A 25,018-nucleotide genomic window follows, 5' to 3' on the forward strand; every position below is an offset into this window, starting at 1 on the left:
TAGTTCAAAAATTTTGAGATTCGGTTTTACAGATTTTGCTTATCGTGTCGGAAACGTTAATCATTAATTTTAAATTTGGTCAGAAATTTTCGGGTCATCACATGAACTTATATTATCATTGTAAGTATAACGAAGAGTAAAATAGATAATTATGTGTATATAGATTAAAAAGTGGTGTGTGAGGATCACTTCCCTTTTATTATTATTATTATTATTATTATTAATAATAATAATAATAATAATAATAATAATAATAATAATAATAATAATAATAATAATAATAATAATAATAATATTTAATCCGCCTCTAAAGAAAACATATCTTTTAAAAAAAATTAGTAAAAAAAAAAAGCTTTCAAAAATGAATGAAATATCCAGAAAAGAAATAAAAAAAGTGCTCAACAAACTAAATGAAACGCTACAAACCGCAATATTAGACGAACAGACAGTACAAACCTCAAGCAACTAAACCAAAAACTAACGTAAATAAATAAATAACTACAAACAAATGAACAACATTAACAAATAAAACCACGCCAAAATAAGAGAAGCAGTACCATAAACTCATTAACAACAAAATGTTGGTTTAAAAACCATCAACGTTTAATGAATCAAGTTGGATCCTGATAATGTTGAAAAGTCGTCAACGCGTTCAAAAATATTCAATAAATAAATGATAATAAAAACAATGATATTACGTTATATATTAAGAGTAAGAGCACGATATGTCGTTCAATGTCCATTTGAGCGCTGAAATTGACTGAGGAGAGAGCAATTTGAGGTGTCGTTCAGTGTCGATTTCCAGTATCCATTTATTATTTTTTACTCTTTTTTTACATTTTATGTTTATTTAATTTCTATTTTATAAAATAAAATTAATACTTAAGAATATAAATAAAAGATTACATTAATAGAAAATTAAATATATTACAACATACAATTATATAAGCTAAATACGATACATAAAGTTAAATGAATTCATAAACTATGGTATTGTCCTAATTGTGTCATCACTCACACTCCATCTCACACTCCATTTTTTAATCCATAGTCTCATAAATTCACAGTTATACCCCTAAATTAATCTAGTAAGTTGAACTTATATTATTATTCTAAGTATAATTAAGGGTATAATAGTAAATTAGGTGTAAATGGATCAAAAAGTGATGTGTGAGGATCACCTCCCCTCACGAATCCATCCACACTACTCTCGTGAAGAAGGTTATCCCAGATATTTTTAGTATACAACTCGATTCGTGTGGTGCGCATTATTGCTTTTTCGAGTATTTCAACCCTTTTATCATCGTCTTTAAGAAATTTGAATACCTCCGATTCTTCATCCCAATACAAAAACTCAGATTTCTCGCAATCAACGTTTCGTCTTAAATAATCTTTCAAAGTAAATAAATTAACGCCGATAACAACATCCAGCGTATGTTTCACACCACCGTAGTGTTCCTTCATATCGTCGGTAACATACAACTGGAATGAGCGTCAAAAGTAAAATGTTAGTAAACATGATGGTTTTAATGTTTTTTTAGCTAGAGTGTATATAAAATATTTGGTGAGAGTAAATGTGTGTAGAAAAAAAAATTAAAAGTTTGAATGTGTTTATATAGGTGTGAAAAAATTGATTATAAAGAAAATAAAATAAAATTTGATATTGAAACAATAAAAATATAGAAACTTCAACTGTAAATTTTGCCGACTTCAACGTGGGAATTGAGACGGGTCACCTACGCCGGTAAAGGACACCGGCGCAGGTCCTCGATGAAAATGTCGTCCCCGTTATTGTTGAGCTAACTAATGGGTGATTTATGAGAAAATGATGAGAAATGGAGGAGTGTGAGAACAAGACAACAGATCATAGGTTTGGTCTTTTTTTGGGTATTCTTGTCATTATAAAATACTCTAGATTTTTACTCCGTATATGTTTATAATCTCTTTCTCTTCATTACCTAGTAGTGACTGTTGGTCGTAGTAGTACAGTACTACTAATAAAGCCACAGGGATAATGCCCTTCAAACCCACGACATCCCATCCCATCTCACAGGCTCAAAATCAATTCATGCTTCCCATTTAATTCAATTTAATTGCACCATAATTCTACTAAAATAATAATGAAGTTTTTAATTAACCGTTTAACCATTTACGGTAAAACAAAATAATACGGAGTACTTATTATTATCATTATCATATTTTTATTGAATGATAGCCACGACTTTAACAAATTTATTTTGAATCGTTAAGTTTATCACGGTATCATGGAATGAAAGGTAATGTACTTCAATGGGACTCATGATCCATGATCCATGATCCATGATCCATTATCAATTTAAGTTCCATTATACTGTTAAAGTTATTATGAATACTTATCAATTATTATACTATTAAATTTAAGTTCCTCCCGAAGGTCGATATGACCATATATGGTTTTCCAGAAAAATGATAGTGCGTGAATTTTGACATTTAGGCTCGTCAGTGACTATTAACTGTCGTTAAAAAAAAAAAACATCATGACCTCTTCAATGAAGCCCCAAATTTTTGTTCGTAACGTCTCGTTAGCGTAATGAAGACATGATGTGTTTATCCCACCCTTGCCACTAAATTAGATATTAACGATTGTCTAAAAGCAATAGAACTGAAGGAACTAGTTACTGTTATCAGAATCATAAAGCTGGTTAAAGTGCCCTTAAAATAAGTGATTTGATGGTATGTCATATGTGTACTTATTTGGTAAATGGTACGATCCAATGTTACTACACGAGTTCTGTATATTCTAGAAATCTCATTTTTGGTCCTTACTAATAACCTTTTGTGATTTTCGTTTGTATGAAACGATTTAACTTTCATAAGAATGTTAGAACCTAAGCTTGTAAGTTGATAACTTTCACAGTGCCATACAAGCTTATGATAAAAAAGAAAGAAAAAAAAAATATACAGAATGTAAAACTATCGATCGTAATGACGTCCTTATTTGCAATTATCAATTAATTACCTTATATAAATTCATCACCAACGTAATACGGAGTATCGTTCATTACTATTTGATGAATGATAATTATCATTTATCACGTTATTTCTCTCTTCCATTTTTGCTTGTTACTCTCTGCATCATGTGTGTCTATATATATATATATATATATATATATATATATATATATATATATATATATATATATATATATATATATATATCCCCTCCGTTTTTAAAAAACAGTCACGTTTGACTTTTTGTTGAATTTAAGATATACTTATGAATTATCTAATTTGTCATTCATTTAATGTAGTATAAAAGAGCAACTAATAAATTAATTAATATTTTTAAAGTCGAATTATCAAAATTAAAAGGAACATAATTGGAACTTTAATGATATTTAATGGTTATTTAAGGAAATGGACAATAATTTTGAGACTAACAAAAACAGAAAGTTAAACAATTTTTTTGGGGAGGTGATACTCATACACTCATTTTTGATATATACACATTAACTTACTATTATACCTTTACTTATGATAATGCAGGTTCAATTTCCTATGTAGATTTAGAGATATAATTGTAAGTATTAGGATAAAAAATGTGTATGGATAAAAAAGAAGTGTGTGAGTATCACCTTCCCTTTTTTGGAGACGGATGGAGTATAACTTCAAATTTTTTAACTTATTCAAAACCAAGGTTTCTTTTTCTTCAAGGTATTAAGACTAATGAGTTGGGAAGAACGACAATTGGGTACACATTTGTATTCATTTGGTCATGTGTAAATGATGCGATTATTGTAGTAGAAACTAGCAAGAGATGAGTTTGGCTTTCATCGTTTCGTTTTAATGCTTCATACGGAGTAGTTGTTTTGTTTTTTTGTCAAAAGAAAAAAGAAAGATAAGAGGGTAAAGATGGTAATAATTAAATAGTTGGGTGATGAAAGTGAAAATTGAAGTGATTTAGGGGTTGATCTGACAGGAGTATCTTGTGGTTGTCGTTAAAATCTACGGAGTAATTTGTTTCATGACTTCTTTTGGCACAAGCTACCAACTTCTAATTATTAATTATTTAATTAATTAATTAATTATTAATTATTAATTATTAATCACATGAAACTTAATGTCGTTCCAAGCAAAAAAAAAAAAAAAAAAAAAAAAAAAAAAAAAAATATTGTAGTTTCACACTTTCCTTTCACACTGTAAAATTTCATTTCACCCCAAACAATTCAATTTTTACACTTTTTTAGGGGTACGAACTATAAATTTTAATTTTTAATTTAAATCAAAAAAACAACATTCACCATAAACTTGCCGTTATCTCGGTACTCGACACGGGTTAAATTTCACCGCTACCAACATTAAACTTGAACTAATTTTACGTATAAAACGAGACCAACTACGTTCGAAACAGACACTTTTTCAAAAACGCAAACAACACCGACAGCTAAAACGGGTCTTAACACATCAGCCGTTTCCCCCCTCTATACGTACACAACACTATATTAAATATCAATATGCATGCTGAAATGCCCCGCCGCATCGCGCGGACCGAATCGGACTAATTTTTTTTAAAGTTGTAACTTTAAATTATTCCAGCACCATTCTCCCTATATATTGAGATTTGCTGCATCCTCATAAAGTTTGTACACAAATCTTTAAACAATTATACAATATTTAATTTATTTATCATATATCTAAAAGACAAAAAACTATTACACTATTCATCAATAGTATCTAAGGTTACTATCGTCATTTCAATTTTACTTTTTTTTCTTTCACAAAAAACTATTACACTATTCATCAATAGTACCTAAGAGTATTATCGTTATTTCACTTTTTTTTTTTTCACCAAATGGGGACCTCACCCCTCCTCCTTACTTTTAATCTTTTTCAGATTCTTCTACTTATTCACCTAAAAGACAAAAAACTATTACACTATTCATCAATAGTATCTAAGGGTACTATCGTCATTTCAATTTTACTTTTTTTTTTCACAAAAAACTATTACACTATTCATCAATAGTATCTAAGGGTATTATCGTTATTTCACTTTTTTTTTTTCACCAAATGGGGACCTCACCCCTCCTCCTTACTTCTAATCTTTTCCAGGTTCTTCTACTTATTCACATTCTTTCTCCTTCGCTAACTTCCCGCACCACATCTACACTACACACAAAAAATTCTTTTTTTACAAAAAAATCAACTAAATTTTTATTTTCCTTCTTTACTTCCTCAACGATAAAAGAGGCAATTTTCATAAAAGGAACAACCCTTCAATGCTACCAAAAGATGTTGTAAAACATTCTTTTAACAAAATAGATCAACTAACTTTTAAAAAAAAACGAACGCTAAAAGAAGCAACTTTCACAAAAGAAACAACCCTTCAATGTTAGATGTCGAAAAAAATTCTTTTTTACAAAATATATCATGACTTTTTTTTAAACTCGCATTCAAAACGGAACCCCGGCGCGAAGCGAGGGCTCCACAACTAGTTACAATCAATTGTGAAATTTCTTAATTCGTGTTCTAGTATATGTATGCGTGTGCAATGGCCGGAAGTAGAAATTTTTTCTATCAGGATGGAAATTTTTTTATGAGCGTAGAATTTTTTTTTTTTTTTGTTGTTGACAAAATAGGGAGATTTTTGCTTAAATAAGGAAGCTTTTGAACAAAATATGGAAGCTTTGGGGGCAAACTTGGAGACTTTAGGGGAAAAAATTTACTTGGACAAAATCGAAAAATCCAAAACTTTTACGCTAAAAATTACAAATTCACTGAGGGCGGGTGCCAACGTTATCCCTTCATATTTTCGACAGTGTGCGTGTGTATACACGTAAGTATGTGACAAATCAAGATATGAATCACAACACTATATTAAAACAATACCTCAAACTTTTATTAAGAATCAAACTAATCCAATAATCAGAAGTTCAACTTAAACACAACAAAAGTTTTTAACGAAGTGTTCGAATATAATGAACTAAAAAAGAAACCAAAAGCAGAAAACTATGAAACCAGAATGATTATCAATAACTATGAATCAGAGAAGATGAATAAATCTACTAAAATCGGAATATGTGAATTGTGATTTAGGGTTTCATCTTAACCCCATATATAAAGATGGAGAAATACAGCAGAGGCCCCACATCTTTGATAAATCAGCAATAATCTTCACAATGACTTCATCACAATACAACAACAATCTTCACAATGACTTCATCACCATACCTTTAACTATCAATAATGTCATTCCAGCCCCTCACTTAAACATGAAACAAAAAAGATTTGAACAAACTACAAATAAGAAATCATATAAAAGAACTTGACTTGTTCATAAGTTTGAACCATTACCATATTTTAACATTTCCCCTCAAATTTATTAGTGAACTAGTCCGGACCGGTCCGCGCTTTGCGGCGGGGCTTTCGAGCTGCGTATTCATATTTAACGTAACGTTGTGTATTTACAGAGGGGAACACGGCCCATGTGTTAAGCGCCGTTTTAGATGTCATTGTGTTAAGCGTTTTTTAAAAAATATCCGTTTTGAACGTAGTTAGTTTTGTTTTGTTCAATAAATTTTTTCGAGTGTAATGGTGCTGTCGGAAAAATTTAACTCGCGGCGAGCAGAAAGATACAGGCTGTCGTTGTGTTAAGCGTTTTTAGAAAGTGTCCGTTTCGAACGTGGTTAGTTTCGTTTTGTTCATAAAATTATTTTGAGTCTGACGCTGCCGTCGAAAAAATTTAACTCGTGGCGAGCAGGAAGATACGGGTTGTCGTTGTGTTTAGCGTTTTTTAAAAAATTGTCCGTTTCACGTATAGTTAGTCCCGTTGGGTTCGTAAGATTTTTTGTAATTGAACGGTGGCCTCAAAAAAATTTAACTCGCACCGTGCGAGAAGATAGGGCCCGTTATAAATTCGGGTGAAATTAGTTTCTTTTATTTTAATAAAATTATATATTTACACTTTAAACTCCCAAGAAAGTGTAAACTTAAGGGGTCGTTGTGTAAATATAGCCAAAGTTGAGGAGCCATTTGTAATGTGAACGCAAACTCAAAACCGATATAACTAAAACTAAAAAAATTCCCACCACATTTAGTATATAAGGGTTTATATAAGGGTTAATAAGTCAAACAATACCAATAAATTACAAAAAGCCTTATGTTGAGTTACACTCAAACTTGTTGTAAAAATATCAGCAGATTACTCTAAAGAGCCAACCTTAACAGTTTTTATTTCACCTTTAGAATTCGTTTCCCTAATAGAATGTAAGTTAATTTCCAAGTGTTTTGTTCTTTCATGAAATACATAGCAGAAATTTGAATGGGGAACTATTATCACATTGTAACTCAACATGAAAAGAAATAGAAATACTGAAATCACAAAGTAAAGAAATCAATCAAACCAATTCACATGTAGTAGATGTCATAGCTCTATACTGAGCTTCAGTTAAGGATATAGAAATAGTAGTTTGTTTCTTGTTTTTTCAAGCAACCAGAGAATCTTTAAGTAAACACATAATCCAGTAACAAATTTATTAAACAAAGAACACTGATATGATCGCAACGGACGGTTTTATTTATGCGGTGTCGTTAGGCCACAAGGCGTCAGAATCAGCTATCTAGAGGTGAGAGCAATAGTTTTAAATTTATATTTAGCGGAGCCTAAATCGTACTACTCCTTATTATGGTGAGTAAGGGAAGTATGACCTAAGATCGAATTTTTAAGATATTAGTAGAATAGAACCTATAACTAAAGCTTAAGATAATCCTAAAGTGGATGAGTAGTGGTTTGTTACCTAATTTTGGGTTTTTCTAGTTTATAAGATAAAATAAAGTAAATGCAATAAAATTTGTAATTCAGATAAGGTTAAAACAAGTGCACATTCTGGTTTCATCAGTTACTTTGCCGAGATTATGGAATGCTGGCACATGAATAGGTAGTGACCTTGTATTCACTACACTGGTCCTAACGCCCCTGTCATAAGACATGTCAATGGGTAATGCGTTAGGCTTGAAGATTCTGAATAAACAACAACGTCCCTTACCCCCGACGCCCGTGCAGTCTGACTACAGGCATACACGTTCAGACGGCTTATCCAATTGAGTGACTCGGTTGGGTGACGTATTAACATTCCACAAAGGTCTAAACTTTCTTAAGCATAATAGAATACAAGGTATGTCATATCCGAGAGACGTGATGTGTTTTGATGCTTTCGTTAATGATTGGGTTTAAAAAGATAGTTAGGCCCTTTAAAAAGAGTTCAACCATAAAGAACATCATGGCCAAGTCTGTGTGACTTTCATGAACACATTCTGTTATCCTAACTGTCCAATCCTTTATGTGTTTAAACAAACAGTTTCTTAATTAACTAAGAATCCCTCAAGGGGGTGCAATGCTTGAGACCTCGTTATGGTGAAGTATACTAATCAGCACTGACCGGGTTCCATGACTTTACTTAGCAACGGTACAACTTACAACAACAGTTGTGCTTCAGCATGTACGTACGAAGTTTATATGCTTGGTGACTACACTAGCATGGTCTAGGACTGACAATGTACTAGGGGCCTAGTTAGATGTTTCACTACGAAAGAGTCTTCAGTTGGAATTCAAGGCTCGGTGAACTTAATATAACCAGTGTGCCTCAGTCAAACTTACGTTGAATCCGATAGACTTCTCTTACCAAGGGGTGACACAGATAGTGTACTCTGAATTGGGGTTCGCGACTTCCCAATAACAGGGCCAATAACTACGTTCTATTAGTTGGAAAAGTGATTGAGTTTAAAGCATAAGCAGAAAGCATCTCAACAACATACACAAACCATATAATTTCGGCATATAACTGACTACATCATAGCATACACTAAAGATAACTACTCGCTAATCATATTAACAATATCACAAATCATAATAATGAAAGAAATTATATAAAGATAAAGGATAGAAGTACTAGTAGATTAAACGAGTTCCGAAAACAAAAGTGACAACTTCAAACTCCAGAGCGCTCATAATACAATCTTTGACGTTCTTCTCCGGGTACTAGGTTTCCCGCACGGAGTTGAAGACCTTGAAAGTATGACTAGTATTGTAGAAAGAGAGAGAGAGAGAGAGAGAAGGAATTGAAGTGTGTGTAAAAATGGATGACAAATGCCCTTTAAAAAGAGTTGAATTTTGCCTGCATACGGCTGGCAGGACGTATGGCAAGCCGTATAGCCTACCCGTATGGCAGGGCAGCCCGTTTGTTGTGCCTGGATGCATGGCAGGCCGTATCCATACATGGCAAGCCATATGGAAAGCCGGATGGCTTGCCCCGGTTTGTTGTTTTGCTGGATCGCAACTTGGTTTACGGGGGTCGTAACTTGTCTTTCATCGTTTTCGTTCTAGAATCTTCGTTTATCTCCGTTTCTATTCATTCTTTTTGCACCGGCTCCGTAATCACTTGATCTTCAATTTCTTCCGACAAATCGAGTATTTTGGCAATAAAGCTTGGAACTTTATTATTTTTGGGCCTCAATACCAGGGTGAAAACGTGACTTTTTAGCCGGTATCAAATATCCCTCACTTAGACATTGCTTGTCCTCAAGAAAACTTCTTATTTTTACTTTAAGAAATCTTTTCGGAGTTTCTTTTCTAATGGCCTAATCAGTTTGCTTTCTATTATAAGAGCGAAAATATAAGGTGAGTTATCTATGTTTGGGTTGAAACTATCTCTGCAAGCATGCTGTAACAACCCAACCCGAAATTGACACGAATATATATATATATATATATATATATATATATATATATATATATATATATAAAAGTCAAGCTTGCCTGTCAGACTTAGCCCGCAGCGCGGTCTGACCAGCCGCGGCGCAGCTTGATACAGTTTCAGGAAGTCAGGAACATGAAAACCTTCGACCTCCATTTCCTTTGTTAACCGGCTTGTGTGTGATGCAGATTTCAACTAACAAAATTTACACAAGTGCCAATTTTCTCGCTAATACAAGATCCAACGTTTCAAAAGGCTTCGTGCCATATCAATAAGCAAGGTTTACATGTTTTAAGACTCTCGATAAAATATTTGTCTTCCGAGCATTATTGCTCGTTACAATTCAAAATATTAGTTTCGACCACCAAAAAGTTTAACTTCCAAACGACACTTAGAGTATGGTGTTTGGGGTTAAACTACCCATAACTTGGTCGAACTTCCAAAAGCTATAATTCCCGAGAGTCACTAATCCAACTGAATACCTTTGCCCTTATTCACGCCAGAGCCTAAAATGGTAAACAATGAGAGAGTAAGCTAACGCTTAGTGAATGCAATAATTATACTATCACATATACAATCTACTTACTTGCAAACACTTACACATTTACCGCATACATGCTAGCAATATAAAAATCATACTATCACAAGTATAATACCAAACCTTCGACCACATAAGCTAGCGTAGCAAAGCATACAACTCGTACAATATAATATGCTACAATACAACTCACAACCATGGTTAACCAATCGTACAAGGATTGGTACTTTAATTTCCCATTGGCGTTCATAACAACCGTTAGTGTACTTAAATCGTCGTACACTAACCTCACGGGTGGTATCTTAACACGTCGATACTTCACCCCGGAAGGTGTCTTAACGCGTCGACACTTCACCCCGAGTGGTGTCTTAACACATCGACACTTCACTCGCTACATTTCTCGGAGTGGCATCTTAACACGTCGATGCTTCACTCCCGAGTGGTGTCTTAACACGTTGACACTTCACTCGCCACGTGAGTAGTGGTGTCTTAACAAGTCAACACTTCACAACTCATACTACACAAATAAATACATCATATATGCATGCATATAATTATTCCACTCACCTTAACACGTCGGTGGTGATTTAATGCTTCCGTACGCTTCGAGCAAAGTACCTAGTACACAAGTACACATTCAAAAACACAACTAGTGGAATTAACCACAATACTCACCCTTGAGCATTTAATGACCCAAAAGCATTAAATGACTCACTTACACCCAAAACCGCCCATAAATGGCCAAGACCCGCTATAAATCACCATAAGCTAGTGATTATAGTCCAACATCATCAGCTAACACCATTTTGGGTCTTCTCATACCCATTTTACCCAAACTAGGTCAACCTTACCTATTTGGCCCATTTTAACACTTAGTCTTACAACTTTAGTCAAACATGACCCATTTACAATTCTTTCGACATTAAACAAGTATGTTAATGCCTAACAACACAATTAATACTTACAAATCTCATTTTACAAGACCAAACCCTAGATTATTACCGTTAGGGTTTTTATTACATCAACATAAACCAAATTCACTCATTTTACTCCCAAATGGGTCATACAAGTCTCTAGTAACCTAAAACCCTAGCCATTAACCAATTGAAACTCAAAATATAGAGTTAGAACTTACCGAGACTATCAAAGTGTAGCTAGAGACACAAGGAACAACTTTAAAACTTGGACTAAGACCCGATTCAACCTCCTTCTTCCTTTATTAGAGCTCTCTCACTCTAGAATTTTCTCTCTCTCTAGAAATTAAGTGGAAAGAGATAAGGTAGATGAAAGTGGAGTAATGAGGCTCACCAAAACTGATCTAGGGCCTTAAAGTCGTCCACCAAGCAAAAATACCAAATTGCCCTTCATATAATTAAATAAAAAGTAGAGATTTTCGTCAGAGCCCAGCCGCGCCGCGGCTTAAAACTGAAAAGCATTGCCGCCAGCAAATAAAATATATACACTATGTACAATCCAAACTTGGGTCTTACAACTCTCCCCCACTTGATTCGGATTGCGTCCTCGCGATCCAAGCCGCATGACATGCCGGAAGATAAACCAAAACGAATTCTTCGGTTTCCCATGTAAACTCGGAACCCTTTCGATGACGCCATTGGACCTTAAAGGTCCTCACTTCTTTGTTCCGCAACATTTTAACCTTTTCATCAAGGATGGCAATCGGCTCTTCCGCATTCTCTAGCTTGTTATTCAACGCAATCTCATCTAACGGCACCCAAGTCGAGTCATCCACAAGACTCTTACGGAGATGGGAAACATGAAATGTATTATGAATCCCCTCAAGCTCTTCGGGCAACTCTAGTCTATAAGCAACCTCACCAACACGTGCCAAAACCTTGAAAGGACCAATAAACCGAGGAGCTAACTTTCCTCGCTTTCGAAACCGAATAACACCCTTCCATGGAGAAACCTTAAGCATCACCATATCACCTTCTTGAAACTCAATCGGTCTCTTGTGCCGCTTTAAGTCGAGCCCGAATCATCTCGATCTTACTATTCGTCTCCAAAACTAAATCGGTACTCCCTATTTCTCTTTGTCCCACGTCTCCCCAACAAATAAGAGTTCGACATCTACGCCCATAGAGCATATCATAAGGTGGTATCCCAATACTAGTGTGGTAACTATTATTGTACGAGAATTTCACCAATGGTAAGTGCTCATCCCAATTACCACCGAAATCAATAACACACGCCCTTAACATATCCTCCAATGTTTGATTCGTACGCTCGGTTTGACCGTCTGTTTGAGGATGATACGCCGTGCTCATTTTTAATTGAGTATCCATATCTTCATGAAACTTATTCCAAAATCGAGAAGTGAAACGAGTATCTCGATCCGAAGCAATAGATATAGGAACCCCATGCCTCGATATCACTTCCTTGATAAACAACTTAGCCAAAGTCTCCGACGATATAGCTTCCCGAATGGGAAGAAACAAAGCACTCTTCGTCAATCGATCAACTATTACCTAAATTGAGTCAAATTGGGTTCTCGCCGTCTTTGGTAACTTTGTGATGAAATCTATGGTAATGTGCTCCCATTTCCATTTCGGAATTTCTAATGGTTGTAACATTCCATACGGCTTTTGGTGCTCGGCCTTAACTTGAAAACACGTAACACATTGTTCAACATACTTAACAACATCACGTTTCATGCCCGGCCACCAATACTCCTTCCTCAAATCAAGATACATTTTTGTCGCGCCCGGATGAATGGAATACTTCGACTTATGTGCTTCATCAAGTAGCACTCGTCGATAATCACCCATTTTAGACACCCACACCCTTCCTTGAAAAGATAACAAACCATGCGGACCTAAGGTAATAAACTCCGTTTGTCCCACGATTCGTTTCTCATGCTTATTGTTAACAAAAGCTTCGATTTGAGTCTCGCCAAGCTTTACAAGAAAATCGTTAGTAATAATCATACGTAACAATCCCAATCGTAACGCCGGGTGATGACTCTTTCAACTTAACGCATCCGCGACCACATTCGCCTTGCCCAGATGATAAAGTATTTCACAATCATAATCTTTTACCACATCCATCCACCTACGTTGGCGAAAATTCAAATCTCGTTGGTTAAAGAGATGTTTCAAACTCTTGTGATCCGAATAAATCGTACACTTGACACCATACAAGTAGTGGCGCCAAATTTTCAACGCATGCACAACCGCCACCAACTCAATATCATGAGTCAGATATCTCGTTTCGTGTTCCTTTAATTGTCGAGAGGCATAAGCGATGACTTTACCCCTTTGCATTAGAACACACCCGAGCCCATTTAAAGAAGCATCAAAATAAACCGTCATGTCTTCCACCCCTTCCAGCAATACCAACACCGGAGCTCGACACAACTTTTCTTTTAACAATTAAAAAGCAATTTCTTGCTCGTTCTCCCAATTGAATCTCGTGTTCTTTCTAGTCAATTTCGTCAACGGAGAAGCGATCTTAGAAAAGTCTTGGATAAACCGACGATAATAACTAACCAATCCGAGAAAACTTCGGATTTCCGTAGTAGTAGTCGGCCGTCCCCAACTCTTCACCGTCTCTATTTTCCTCGGATCTACTTGAATACCGTCTTTGTTCACAATATGACCAAGTAATTGAACTTTCCTTAGCCAAAATTCACATTTGGAGAATTTAGCATACAACTTCTCCTTCCACAATGTCTTTAACACACCTCACAAATGATGTTCATGTTCCTTCATACTTTTTGAATAGACAAGTATGTCGTCAATGAACATAATTACCAACTTGTCCAACATAGGTTGGCACACTCGGTTCATAAGATCCATGAATGCCGCAGGTGCATTCGTAAGACCAAAAGGCATTACTACGAATTCAAAATGCCCATAGCGCGTTCGAAAAGCCATTTTCTCGATATCTTCCTCACGGACCCGCATTTAGTGATAGCCGAGCCGTAGGTCAATTTTAGAGAAATATGTTGCACCTTGGAGTTCATCAAACAAATCGTCAATCCTAGAAAATGGATAATGATTCTTGATCGTCACTTTGTTCAACTCCCGATAATCGATGCACATCCGCATACTACCATCTTTCTTCTTCACGAATAAAACCGGAGCACCCCATGGCGAAGCACTCGGTCGAATAAAACCCTTTTCAAGCAACTCTTGGGTTTGATTTAACAACTCTTGCATTTCTGTTGGTGCTAAATGATAAGGAGTTTTAGCAATGGGGGTAGCCCCCGGAACCAACTCAATGCAAAATTCAACTTGTCTTTCCACCGAAACACCCAGTAACTTATCCGAAGAAACGTCTTCAAATTCATTTACCACCGAAATTTCACGAATGGGTGGTGGCTCATCACGAGTATCAACAACATGGGCAAGAAAAGCCATGCCACCACTAACAAGGAAACGACGTGTCCGTGCAAAAGTGCATATCGACACAAGTCTTCTTCGCTTATCGTCATGAATAATTAACTCTCCCCCACTTGGGGTTTTCACACGAATAGATTTTTCATGGCATGCAATATCGGCTCTATTATGATCGAGCCAATCCATACCAACCACGATATCAAAATCACCCAAAGTCATCGGGATGAGATCAATTTTAAAGTTTTCGGCACCAAACACAACATTACAATTTTTACACACATCAACCACTAGCACCGTCTTGCCATCCGCTATTTCAACTTCTACCGGACGACTTAACTTAGCTAACGGTTTATTAAGTTTCGGCACAAATTTTGGTGACACAAACGACAAGTTAGCACCACTATCAAAAAGTATCCTTGCCGGATTAGAATTAACCATGAAAGTACCTGAGACAACTTCGTTAGATTGCTTGGCTTCATCATTGGTCATCAAATAATTGCGACCCCTAGCCGTACCCGCCGCCTTCTTTAGCCGCTTAACATTATCGTTGCGCAAATTGGGACACTCCGGCCTCTTGTGCCCTTCTTTACCACAATTAAAATAAGTAAGCTTTGTTGTAGATGATGGTTTCGGACATTCACGTGCCATATGGCCCTTTTGTCCACAATTGTAGCACACATAAGAAAAATCTCCGGAAGCAGCCTTCTTCACACTACCAACCCTCTCGGAACCCTTCTTGTTCTTTTTGTTTGAAAAGTTTGAATGGCTCGAACCTTCTATCTTTCCTTTGCCAAAAGTAAAGCCACTCTTCCTCAACACGAGCGCCTCAAAACCTTTGGCCATATTGAACAACTCATCAAAACTTTTCACCACATTCACATTTATCTTCTCTTGATAACTATCATTTAAGATTCGATAGAAGTCTTCCTTCAACATTTTATCATTCCCTACATACTCCGGGCAAAATTGAGTCTTGGACAAAAACACGGATTTGAGAGTGTCCAAATCCATCGACCCTTACCTCAAGGATCGCAATTCGTCCTTAAGCCTTGTAAGATCAGCCGAAGTTCGGTACTCATCGAAAAATTTCGCCTTGAATTCGTCCCAAGTGAATTCCATGCATTGTTCTTCACCATAAACTTGGATCTTTGCGTCCCACCACAACTTAGCATCACCCCTCAACATACTACACCCGTACCATGTCTTCTTATCGAGAGGACATTCACAAGTACGGAAAGCCCCCTCCATATTGGAGATCTAACGGGCACTCTTGAGAGGGTCTCGTTCACCTTCAAAGGTGGGAGGTTGAGAATCCTTGAAATTCTTATAGAAAAAGTGACGCCTTCCAATGTTATCCTCTTGAAGGACAACCTTGACTTGTTCCTTTACTACGTTGACTAATTGCTCGTCAATCGTATCAAGAAACATTTTCTTAACATCTTCGAGGAAAGACGTATGATGACTTTTCAAAATGGCCTCAACCTTGGCCGTGAATTTGGGGTCCTCGCTCGTGCCCCCATTATCGGTGTCGTGTCATTTTCTCATCTTCATTCTATAAAACGGAAGAAATTTAACAACAAAACAAAAGAAATGACACACATATATATACACATATACACCGTACCGCCCCATCTTGCTCAACAATCGTCGTACATCGCTTGTTTGACACGAGTTGCACCCGTAATAATGGTAGCTAGTCATTACTGCACGAGCACATCGCATTAACTCACTAGTACAACGTCTATCTCGCTTGATGATTGCAAATAACACACAAAACAAATAGCGCAAGGTTAGTTCACATAAACCTATGCACTAACCAAAACCCGATCCGACCCAAAATCCTACAAATCCCGCATAAAGCGCACACACAATAAAGTCTAAGTCTAGGCACCTATCTCAAGTCGTCTAAATACCTTAGACCATGCTCTGATACCACTTGTAACAACCCAACCCAAAATTGACACGAATTTTATTTTTTTTTATATAAGTCAAGCTTGCCTGTCAGACTTAGCCCACGGCGCGGTCTGACCAGCCGCGGCGCGGCTTGATACAGTTTCAAGAAGTCAGGAACATGAAAACCCTCGACCTCCATTTCCTTTATTAACCCGCGGCGTGCCCCTGAGGGCCGCGGTGCGGCTTGTGTCTGATGCAGATTTCAACTAACAAAATTTACACAAGTGCTATTTTTCTCGCTAATACAAGATCCAACGTTTCAAAAGGCTTCGTACCATATCAATAAGCAAGGTTTACATGTTTTAATACTCCCGATAAAATATTTGACTACCGAGCATTACTGCTCGTTACAATTCAAAATATTAGTTTCGACCACCAAAAAGTTTAACTTCCAAACGACACTTAGAGCATGGTGTTTGGGGTTAAACTACCCATAACTTGGTCGAACTTTCAAAAGCTATAATTCCCGAGAGTCACTAATCCAACTGAATACCTTTGCCCTTATCCACGCCGGAGCCTAAAATGGTAAACAACGAGAGGGTAAGCTAACGCTTAGTGAATGCAATATTTATACGATTACATATACAATCTACTTACTTGTAAACACTTACACATTTACCGCATACATGCTAGCAATATAAACAATCATACTATCACAAGTATAATACCAAACCTTCGACCACATAAGCTAGCGTAGCAAAGCATACAACTCGTACAATATAATATGCTACAATACAACTCACAACCATGGTTAACCAATCGTATAAGGAATGGTACTTTAATTTCCCATTGGCGTTCATAACAACCGTTAGTGCACTTAACATGTCGTACACTAACCCCACAGGTGGTATCTTAACACGTCGATACTTCACCCCGGGTGGTGTCTTAACACGTCGACACTTCACCCCGAGTGGTGTCTTAACACATCGACACTTCACTCGCTACATTTCTCGGAGTGGCATCTTAACACGTCGATGCTTCACTCCCGAGTGGTGTCTTAACACATCGACACTTCACTCGCCACGTGATTAGTGGTGTCTTAACACTTCGACACTTCACAACTCATGCTACACAAATAAATACATCATATATGCATGCATATAATTATTCCACTCACCTTAACACACCGGTGGTGATTTAATGCTTCCGTACGCTTCGAGCAAAGTACCTAGTACACAAGTACACATTCAAACACACAACTAGAGGAATTAACCACAATACTCACCCTTGAGCATTTAATGACCCAAAAGCATTAAATGACTCACTTACACCCAAAACCGCCGATAAATGTCCAAGACCCGCTATAAATCACCATAAGCTAGTGATTATAGTCCAACATCATCAGCTAACACCATTTTGGGTCTTCTCATACCCATTTTACCCAAACTAGGTCAACCTTACCTATTTGGCCCATTTTAACACTTACTCTTACAACTTTAGTCAAACATGACCCATTTACAATTCTTTCGACATTAAACAAGTGTGTTAATGCCTAAAAACGCAATTAATACTTACAAATCTCATTTTACAAGACCAAACCCTAGATTATTACCATTAGGGTTTTTCTTACATCAACATAACCCAAATTCACCCATTTTACTCCGAAATGGGTCATACAAGTCTCTAGTAACCCTAAACCCTAGCCATTAACCAATTGAAACTCAAAATATAGAGTTAGAACTTACCGAGACTATCAAAGTGTAGCTAGAGACACAAGGAATAACTTTAAAACTGGGACTAAGACCCGATTCAACCTCCTTCTTCCTTTATTGGAGCTCTCTCACTCTAGAATTTTCTCTCTCTCTAGAAATTAAGTGGAAAGAGATAAGGTAGATGAAAGTGGAGTAATGAGGCTCACCGAAACTGATCGAGGGCCTTAAAGTCGTCCACCAAGCAAAAATACCAAATTTCCCTTCATATAATTAAATAAAAAGTAGAGATTTCCGTCAGAGCCTAGCCGCGCCGCGGGCCTCCAGACCGCGCCGCGGCTTAAAACTAAAAAGCACTGCCGCCAGCAAATAAAATATATACACTATGTACAATCCAAACTTGGGTCTTACACATGTAAGGAGGTTACATGACTTAGGCTAGCTTTCACGGGTCACTCAAATCACACAAGTGTTTAGGGTTCCCTATAGATCTATGAAATGAATTCGCTCATAGCCAGTCATGTTGCACCCATCGTCATAGGCTTGATAAAGACTCAAATCCTTGCTACTAATGTGAAAACGGAAATAATCATAGCTTCTAGGTCATTTTTCAATGATGGAAAGGAATTTTGGAGTGGTGGTGAAGTTGTTTTAAGGGGTGAGAAAAGGTTTTTGGTTAGTGATCCAATATTAATATTCAAATTTTAATCACTTTATTTTAATGATGACACCAAGTCTTGTGTGCTTAAACAACGTATAGAACAACACAAGTTCACAAGCCTACACTACCTCTAGCAAAAGACCAATTCACAATAATAAAATTGGCAAAAATAAAACACGGATGATCCACGGTCGACCGTAGGCCTGACCGTAGATGACCTGTACAAACATTTTCAAACAATTTTTGAAAATATGATCCACGGTCGACCTCATGGCTGATCGTGGATCGACTGCAGTTCTTCCTGTTACCAAATCCATTTACTTTGAGTTAGACCACTTTGAGGCATCTATAAATTACAAAACCTTTCTAAATATACTTAGAATAGTTGCCTTCTTTGTTTTCAAAAGAGTTTTGAACCAAAAGATGTTAATCTTGATTAATCACACCTAATGACACCTTAATGACAATTTAACTTGAAATAAGATTAAGCACACAAGTGTTGTATCTTTTTATACAATTACATAATGTCATTTAAACATACTAATAATGGTCATTAAAGTCCCAATTAAAGAGGTGCTCTCCCATTAGTCTTAAGTACCATTGTATGTATGTAAATGTAATTAGTTCAAGTTAGTCAAGGTTGTAACAAGGATCATTATTTTCCAACTAGATTCAACCTAGTTCATTTGAGATGTAACAATGTTCCAAAGAGCAAGATACTTCCATCAAAGAAAAGACAAGTTGGTGAAGACATGGGTAAGAGGTTTGGAATGTAGTGATGTATCTTTGTGATTAGTGCAACTAGTCAAAGTATTCTCAAACTAGTTCAATGGAGTTGTAACAAGGTTCCAATGGGTAAGATACTTCCATCAAAGATGAAGAAAAGGGTTTAATGATTTGGGTAATGAAGTTTGGATGCTAGTGGTTTGTCAAGGGACAAAAATCTGCATTTACCTTATTAGGAAATTTATGACAATGGTCTAGGACATTGGACTTTCCTCTTTAGCTAGCACATGTTAACCTCCATGCATATGTCCAAGATTAAAAGGGTAATGGAGTTAACTTCTAGGTGTATTAAGCATATTTTAAAGGCTCTATATTGGGTAAAGAAGCCAAAATTTCAAAGAAAAAGGAGCTACAACGGATATGTTGAAATGCTGACAGAAGTTGTACAGTCAGGCACAAGGTCGACCGTGGTTCAACCGCAGTTTTGTCTGTCAAGTTTTTCTTAGAATATAAATACACCTCTTTGACAAACTAGAAGACCACCTCTTTCCAAAATTCTTTCAAAGTCATATCAACTGATCTCCCAAACCTCAAGCACATATCAATGGAGAGATTATAAGAGAGAAAGAGAGATTTACACTAAGTAGAATTGAAATGTAAACTTTGTACTTATCATTTGTATCTTTAAGTTTACTTTGTAAGACACTTCCTTAGGGGGTCAAGGAAGTTAGATAGTTCTTATGATAGGAAACACCATCTTGCTTAATGATTCAACATCCTTAAAGGGATCTAGGAAGTTGATTAATTCCATTAGAAATTAAGTTGGTGTGACCTATTGAAGAATTATGAGTGATTGTAAGGTAAGCTATAAGTTAACTTATGAGCTATCTTCTTAAAGGGATCTAGAAGGTAGTTGCGATTTCACTAGTGTAAGATCCTGTTCTCTATGGTATTTGGGACGCCGTCTAAAAATATGGGACGCCGTCCAATTGTAAAGGGCTCGACGCCGTCCAGAATACTGGACGCCGTCCAGTTGAACTGGCGGGCCAGCTGTGTTCTTTTAGATATTAAATGGGGGTAGTTTGGTTTTTTCACTTGTTGGATGAATCTAAGGCCACAAGATCAGTTCTAGGAGCCTCATTCACTCCACTTTCAACTACCTCCTCCTTCCACTTCAATTCTAGAGAGAGAGAGTGATTCTTGTGTGAGAAAGCTCAAATCGAGAAAGAAGAAGTTGATTTCGGGCCAAAGCGTGTGTGTTAAAGTTGTTCATCTAATCACTAGCTTCGTTGTGATTGTGGTGGTATGCTCTAATCTTGATTTCCTTATTTTAATTCGTTTAAGAGTTAAGGTTTGGGTTAGTGATGAACACAAAACCCATATTTGGTGATTTTGGGTGTTCTTGGGTAAGATTGGGTCATGAGGACCCAAGGATGACTAACCTAGGGTTTTGTAAATGTTAAATGGTCTTATGAGTCATAATTGGTTAGTTAATTACTAGCACACCTGGTTATTAAGTAAATGAGTGTTAATTGGGTTAGTGGATGACCCGAAATGGGTGTGTGACTTTAAAATGGTCAAATGGGTAACAATTGACCTAGTTGGGAAAGATGGGTATGAAATACCCGAATTGTGTATTAGTTAGTGTTGTGGACCTTAGTCAATAGCTTTTAGTGATATGTGATGGTCTTGACCTTAAATGGACGGTTGGTGAAAATGGGGAATTTAATGCATTTAAGTCATTAAATGCACATGAGTGAATGGTTGGTGTTTAGTTCAACTAGTTTGTGTGTTAATTGAGTACTTATTGTAATAGGTGCGTTACGTTGAAGGTTGCGAGCTTGGTTTATCGTTCACCGACGGCGTTAAGGTGAGTGGAATAATTATGCATGTATGTATATAGTGTATTTATTTGTGTGCTATAGTATGAACCACGGAGCTGGTAGTACCATAGTATGTGTGAGTGTATTATGATGTGAACCACGAAGCTGGTAGCATCATGGTACATGTGTCGTAGTGTGAACCACGGAGCCGGTAGCACTATAGCACAAGTCGTTAAAGTGTGAACCACGGAGCCGGTAGCACTATAAAATGAGATGTGAACCACGGAGCCGGTAGCATCAAAGTGTGAACCACGGAGCCGGTAGCACTATAAAAGAGTATGACTCAAATGCGTAGTGATGTGAACCACGGAGCCGGTAGCGTCATAGCATTGCGTATGGTGTGAACCATGGAGCCGGTAGCACCATGACGCGAGTATGGTTAACCATATAGTTTGTGTATGTGTTGTTGTGTAGCATAATATATTATTTCGGTGAATATGCTATTGATTATGCTAGTTGCGGTATTTGGAGGTTATTAGCTTATACTCGGAGTTTGTATGCTAATTGTTATATACTAGCGATATTATGGTGTGTGTAAGTGTATGCAAGTAGGTATACTATATATGTATGTGTATAATTATTGCATTCACTAAGCTTTAGCTTACCCTCTCGTTGTTTACCTTTTTAGGCTCCGGCGTGGACAAGGGCAAAGGTATTCGTTTGGAATAGTAGTGGCTCTAGGAGGTTTTAGCTTTTGGAAGTTCGGCCAAGATTTAGGTAGTTTAACCCCAAACACCATGCTCTAGTGTCGTTTGGAAATTAAACTAGAACGATCGAAACTTGTATTTTTATACGAAAAGTATAATTCGGGCCGATGTGGGCCCGACGATGTAAAACTTGTTTTGATGATGGAAATCTCTTAGTTTAACTTATTATGACACGTTATAAAAAGGTTTTCGTTTAAAAGTATTGGGAAGTGGGTTTTCTGCTCATGTAAGTTGGACCCCGGAGACAGCAAGCTTCAGTTCATTTGGACGCCGTCCAGATCTTCTGGACGCACCGGATGTGTTGATTCAGAAAAGTTTTTTTTAAGGCGTGTTTTTGAGATAACGAACTCGGGTTGTTACAAATGGTATCATAGCATGGTCTAAGGGATTTAGGCGACTTGAGATAGGTGCCTAGACTTAGATTTTATTGTATATGCGCGTTATGCGGGACATGTAGGAGACGGGTCGGACCGGGAATTGGTTAGTGCCTAGGTTTAGGTGAACTAACTATGCGCTTATTGTTTTGTGTTGTGTTTTGCGATCATCAAATGAGATAGACGTTATACTAGCAAGTTAATGCGACGTGCTCGCATAACAATGAATAGCTACCATTGTTACGGGTTCAAATCATGTCAAACGAGCGATGTATGACGATTGTTGAGCAAGATGGGGCGGTGAGGTGTATATGTATATATTTGTGTCTTGTCCTCTTGTTTCGTTGTTTAATCTATTTCCGTTTTATAGTATGAAGACGAGAAACGGACCCGAGAACAATGATGGAGGTGCGATTGAGGATGTTGAGTTCACGGCCAAAGTTGAGGCCATCTTTAAACGTCAAAAAGCAGAGTTTCTCGAAGACATTAAGAAGATGTTTCTAGATACGATTGACGAGCAACTAGTCGATGTGGTTAAAGAACAAGTTAAGCTTGTTCTACAAGAAGATAATGTGGGAAGACGGGACTTTTTCTACAAGAATTTCAAGGATTCTCAACCTCCCACCTTTGATGGTGAACGAGACCTTCTTAAGAGTGCCCGTTGGATCTCCGATATGGAGGGGGCTTTTCGTACTTGTGAATGCCCTCTCAATAAGAAGACAAGGTACGGGTGTAGTATGTTGTGGGGTGATTCTAAATTGTGGTGGGACGCGAAGATCCAACTTTATGGTGAAGAATAATATATGGATTTCACTTGGGAAGAGTTCAAGGCGGAGTTTTTCAACGAGTACCGAACTTCGGCCGATCTTACTAGACTTAAGGGCGAGTTGTGTGCCTTGAGGCAAGGGTCGATGGATTTGAACACTTTCAAATCCGTTTTCTTGTCAAAGACCCAATTTTGCCCGAAGTACGTCGGGAATGATAAAATATTGAAGGAAGATTTCTATCGAATCTTGAACGATAACTATCAAGATAAGATTAGTGTAAACGTGGTGAAAAGTTTTGATGAGTTGTTTGATATGGCCAAAGGTTTTGAGTCGCTCGCTTTGAGAAAGAGTGGCTTTACTTTTGGCAAGAGGAAGTTTGAAGCTACTAGTCATTCGAACAAGAAAAGTAAGGGTGCGAGTGAGAGTGTTGGTAGTGTGAAGAAGGGTACGTTCGGGGGTTTTGGACCCAAATGTTATAATTGTGGGCGACAAGGACACATGGCTCGCGATTGCACCAAGCCATCTTCTACAACCAAACTCACTTGTTATAATTGTGGTAAGGAAGGGCACCGAAGGCCGGAGTGTCCCGATTTGAACACCGATCATGTTAAGAAGTTGGAGAAGGTGGCGAGTACGGCTAGGGGACGAAACTATTTGATGACCAATGAAGAGGCCAAGCAATCCAACGATGTTGTCTCTGATACCAACTGAAAGGACCCGTTCATATACATTATAAACTATTCACAATAGTTGATTACATCGAGAGGTATTTGACCTCTATATGATACGTTTTACAAACATTGCATTCGTTTTTAAAAGACAAACTTTCTTTACATCAAAAATTGACGGCATGCATACCATTTCATATTACATCCAACTATAATTGACTTAATATTAATCTTGATGAACTCAACGACTCGAATGCAACGTCTTTCAATGTATGTCTTGAATGACTCCAAGTAATATCCTTAAAATGAGCTAATGCACAGCGGAAGATTTCTTTAATACCTGAGAATAAACATGCTTTAAAGTGTCAACCAAAAGGTTGGTGAGTTCATTAGTTTATCATAATCCATCATTTCCGTAATAGTAATAGACCAAAAGATTTCAGTTTCTATAAATACCCGTACACTCGCAAGTGTATAAAAGTATTCTATTAGTTGTAGGCACCCGGTAATAAGCCTTAACGTTCATGTTTTACCCTCTGAAGTACACCAGAACAGGTGTGTTTAAAATAACCTCAAAGTACTAAAGCATCCCATAGTCAGGATGAGGTTTGTCAGACCCAATAGATCTATCTTTAGGATTCGCGCCTACCGTACATAGACAAGTCCTTTAATGTTACCAAGCTAAGGGTATATTTCTGGTTTAAACCCACATAGAATTAGTTTTAGTACTTGTGCCTATTTCGTAAAACATTTATAAATCAGCGCATGTATTCTCAGCCCAAAAATATATATAAAAAGGGAGCAAATGAAACTCACAATACTGTATTTCGTAGCAATTATGTATATGACGGCACTGAACAAGTGCAGGGTTTGTCTCGGATTCACGAACCTATATTAAGTATATATATTTATATGTTGGTCAATATCTGTCTAACAATTTAGGTCAAGTCGTAGTGTATCACAATCCTAATGCTCGAGACCGACATGCAAAAGTCAACAAAAGTCA

Source organism: Rutidosis leptorrhynchoides, chromosome 4, assembly GCF_046630445.1.
Source record: "Rutidosis leptorrhynchoides isolate AG116_Rl617_1_P2 chromosome 4, CSIRO_AGI_Rlap_v1, whole genome shotgun sequence".
Taxonomy (NCBI): domain Eukaryota; kingdom Viridiplantae; phylum Streptophyta; class Magnoliopsida; order Asterales; family Asteraceae; genus Rutidosis; species Rutidosis leptorrhynchoides.